The following is a 5,041-nucleotide window of genomic DNA, read 5'->3' on the forward strand; positions in this document are numbered from 1 at the left end:
AGCCACATCTTCGAGTGTCACAGCACATTCACCAATCGGAAGGTGAAAGGTATGTGTGTCCGGATGCCACCTTTCTACTAAAGCATTTACGAGTGCTTTTTGACATTATACTATTCCAATTTGAGATACATGATAGAAGCCAGTAAATTGTAAATGTTCCTCCACCCTATCATCGTATCGATTCAGAGAAAGAGGGTAATTACACTTCAACATCCGTGAACTCTACAGAAAGAAAAATTATTAATCAAACTACGAACAATTTATAATTTACTACTAAAATATAATAACAAAAACTAGAACAACCAATATTATCAACAAATAATTACTACCAAATACAACATTATACTTAGCTCAATTAAAAACGTAACAGTAAACAATTAATTATTATTAAATTCTAAATACAATGTATTATTATTTTTTACCTAGTCTTAATTATTGATTTTAATCAGCAACATTAATCCAAAAATATTACAATAAATTATAAACATTTTCTTTTCACTAATCTATCATATTAGTCTAACTCAAATATTATCATTGGATTAAATTTCTAACTATCATTTAACTATAAGACCTTAAATTTCAATCAATCAATCAATAATAATAATAATAATAATAATAACAATAATAATATCGTTACTGACCTAAATTTAAACGACTATAACCCTCGGAACAATAACATTTCTGGATCCGTCCCTAATAATAATAATAATAATAATAATAATAATAATAATAATAAAGTCACTGATATATGTATGTTTTCTAACTAGACCTAACCAGAACAATTTATAATGTAACTAAATTTCTAACAACACCAAATAAATCTGAATTAATATTAACAATAGTATTAACAATCATCATAATAATAACACTAATAATAACATTCTCAGTTCACGTTGAGCTATTGCGTTACAGCAACAACACCCATTAATAACTCAAATAATGATAATAATAAAAATGAAAATAATAACAATAAAAATAATAATATCACTGATGTTCTTAACTTTGGCTCTTAACAACAACATTTATAATTAAATTTTTGATAACACTAATTAAACTTTTTAAATATTTAAAAAAAATAATAAAAAAACTTACATAATCAGGATGGTTGAGATATTTTGTAATATGAAATTTAGGACGATCAATATCTTTAGATTTTAGTTTCCTTGACATTATAATTTTTTTTACTAATTTTGAGAAGAAGAAGACTTAGATGAAGGAGGGGATGAAGAAATGGTTGCTGCTGAGAAAGGTTGAAGCTCATTTCGGAGGGTGAGTATACATGCAGGGGTTTTACTGGGGTTAGGGACCACCGTTATAGGGAGCAAGGTCGAGTCGACACGTGGCCGGAGGGAGGGGGAGGAATTTGGACCCTCCGATCTCTCAATACAATGCGGACCGTCCGATTTGTTCATTGCTTTTCGGACCGTCTGATTTGTTGTTTGCTGACACCACAATCTGGTAATGCTCACACACACTCCATAATGCCGTTGTATTCCAATCCCCCTTCCATAATAAAATTAAAAACCATAGAAAGGTGATGATGATTGTTGAAGGGTTCTTGATAGATGGGAAAAGGAGGGAAGTTGAGAATAGTAACGACATGAGTGGAAGAAGTGAGATCGAAGCAGTTTCTATCATCAGCAGCAGTTACATCATCTTGTGCAGTGGGATTGAATAGCCCAAAACGAGTTTGATGATGATGAGTAGTAGTAGTGTGTTGTTCTTGAGGGGAGAGAGAGAAACCCAACAAGTTCATTAAAGCCATAGAAGAAGAAGAAAGTTAAATTATATTGCTGAATAAAGAGAGGGTTGAAATTTATTGAAACGGGTATTAAGATTAGGGTTAAGAAAATGATAATTTGGGGTTTTATGTATTGAAATTAGGGTTTTTAGGCAATGGAGGTGTTTGAGATTTGGAAAAGAAAGAGGAGGTGTTGAAGATAATGGTGGGGGTAATTCTGGAATTTTATTAAAAAGTCAACATAAATTTAAGATTTGGCTACTTTTGTCGTACATAATCTATCTTTGATGGATACAACGTTAATTTCCTTTTTTAATGGGTACTTTTGTCAGCGTTTGTAAAGTTCATGAGTACAAATAATTGTTTTTCCAAAAAGAAAAAAATGTAAGGATTTAATTGAAAAAAAATTAGTGCAGAGACTATATTAAAAGAAAAAAAATATAAAGACTTAATTAAAAATATCACAAAACTATAAGACCAACAGAATAATTAAACCTAATACTTACCTATAAAATTAATAACTATGCTATTAGTACATAAAAAATTAAGTACAAAATTAATCATGACACGTATTTATAGACATTTAAAAAAGAAAAAGATATACCAAAATTGAAATTGGATTCATGACAAGGCCACTATCTAGTTGGACAATATTGAATGAAATCGTCCAATCCCACTATGTCCCAAGTCCCAACAAACATTTAAACATGGCAGTCAAACATCATCCACATCACATAACAAGCATGCGAAAGCTTCGCTGGCTTTGAATATTAGAATGAATTTGGTCACAGCTTAATTTAGTTTGTGAAGCAAATAAGCAATTAACTGCGTTAGCTTGTAACCCAACAAATGAAGTTCTTCAAGCCTAAGCAGTTCCGATTCAGATTTAGAAACACTTCCCTTTTCATATATCACTATTGAAGAAGTATGATCAATATGGAAAAATATTTTAATTGCCTGCAATAAAAGTTTTATGAATTTTCAGATATTTTTATATTTTTGGGATTGGTTTGGATTGACTTTTAAAAAAGTATTTATTTTTTATTTTATAAAAAAATCTTTTTTTAAAAAACAAAAAATTATTTTATATTTGAATAAATTTAAAAAAAATTTAAATATTAAAAACGTTTTTTATTTTTATTATTTTAAAAAACAAAGTATTACTAGCTTTTAGAAAAAGTGAATAATTTATATTTTAATAAAAATGTTTTTTTTAAAAAACGTATTTAAATAGATTTTAAATTGAATAAAAATAATTTATTTAATTCAAACTAGCACTTTATTAGGTGAAATTAAATTATAGGTAAATTTTTGCTGAATATGGAACACAATTTTATTTGAGCATTTGATGAGATACCATAGTCCATAGCAGATATGGTTTTCCTAACGCAATTTTTTCTATATTCCATATTTGAACGTAAAATTGTTAGTTAAAAAAGAAAAAGAAAAAGAAAAAGAAGTATTTGTAACACTCTAACTCATTATGTGTTAATTTAGATTGGTTTTTTTGAATTAAAAAATAAAATACTAAAAAATAAAAAATAAATATTTTTTTTCAAAAGTCAATCCAAATAAATTATATATGTTAGTGATTTTTTTACGATAAATCGTATCTGCTATAAGTATATCTTTACAAAAAAATATTTTCAATTTTGTTACTTTTATATTATTTGTTGGTGAGTTTTATGGTGTAAAAAGAAGATTTTTTCTATACTTGTATGTGTTTGTTGTCAATACCATTATAAGAAAGAGAATATCATTGAAAACATTTTCTATCATTTAAAATTTCTATGCAAATTATGTTAAGGCTTACAACGTAACACAGGTGATGATGAGATATTTTGACTAATTAATTTTGTTCATTATGACTAATTTATAAAGATAATACTGGACTTATTGAAATATTTTGTAATGGCCCAGTAGCTCATTTACAAATTAAACCCTACATATTGTACATCATAACTAAAATAATAATATTTTCACATTTCATATTTCAAATCATCCTTTAACTATAATAATAATAATAATGTGCATAAAAAAAAGATGATAAGATATTTATTAAAATGAATATTACCACTTTTATATATTAGCCAATTAATAAAGATCAATTAGACTATTATCGATATTTATTATTAGATACATTATGATATTATTTATTTATATAATTATTTAGCTCATTTTTCTTGTCACTTTAGTTACAATTTTTTTATTTTTAAATTTTAATTCATTCATAAAATTATAAAATAATAAGTATTTTAATAAAAACTGATGTTTTAAAATATAAACTTTATAAAAAGTTCTTATAAATTATTATTTACTTCATATTCCTAATATTTGAATAAAAATTAATATATTAAAATTGAAATATAAGCCTTTTAAATTTTATTTTATTTTATTTATTTTAAATTCATGAATAAAATAATTTAGTATTTAGAATTTAATGTTATTTAGTTTAGGATTTGGTTCTTGATGTTTTAGGGTTTAAGGTTTAAAATTAGATTGATTAGAGTTCGGAGTGGATGGTTTAGAATTTATGATTAAGAAATTAGGGTTTGTGATTTTTTATTTAGATTTATCGGATAATTTTTTTACGCACATTATTATTATTATTATTATTATTATTATTATTATTATTGAAAATATAAAATGTAAAATGGTTATTTTAGTCATGCAATTGAATTAGTGGGAGTACGTATCTAGCGCCCGACCCTCTGCTAGGGTTTCACTGCGCCAGCTCCATGGTTCCACCTTTCTTTGTCTTTTCTTCGTCAAACTCTTTTCCATCTTCTTCTATTTTTTATTTTTTTCTTAATTTCTTTTCCACTTTGCTCCCTAATTTTCGTTTTCTCTCCCAATTCATTGCTCTTTTAATTCATTCCATTTTCTAATTCACTCATTCCATATATCTTATGTCTCTTTGGAATCATTGAATACCAATTCTGATTTTCTCTACACCATGAGCAACAAATCAGAGACTCAAAACCCTCATATAATTGCTATGACGGTGGAGGGTGCCAGCCTTCAAGTGGCACCCAAAGAAATATGAAACTGCTCTCGTGGAATTGTCGGGGTTTAGGGAGACCCCTGACAATCCACAATCTTAAAGGGATTTGCAAATCCTACTCCCCCGAGGTTGGTTTTATCTGTGAAACAAAAAATCAATCTCGACAAGTTGAAGGAAAACTATGATCTTGTGGTTTCAAGGAATGGTTTATTGTAGATCCAGATGGATTATCAGGGTTTGGCAATGGCATGGAGGGATGGTTGTACTGTTCAGATTTTACAGCATGGTAGATTTTT

The sequence above is a fragment of the Arachis duranensis genome, chromosome 7 (assembly GCF_000817695.3).
Source record: "Arachis duranensis cultivar V14167 chromosome 7, aradu.V14167.gnm2.J7QH, whole genome shotgun sequence".
NCBI classification, from domain to species: Eukaryota; Viridiplantae; Streptophyta; class Magnoliopsida; order Fabales; family Fabaceae; genus Arachis; species Arachis duranensis.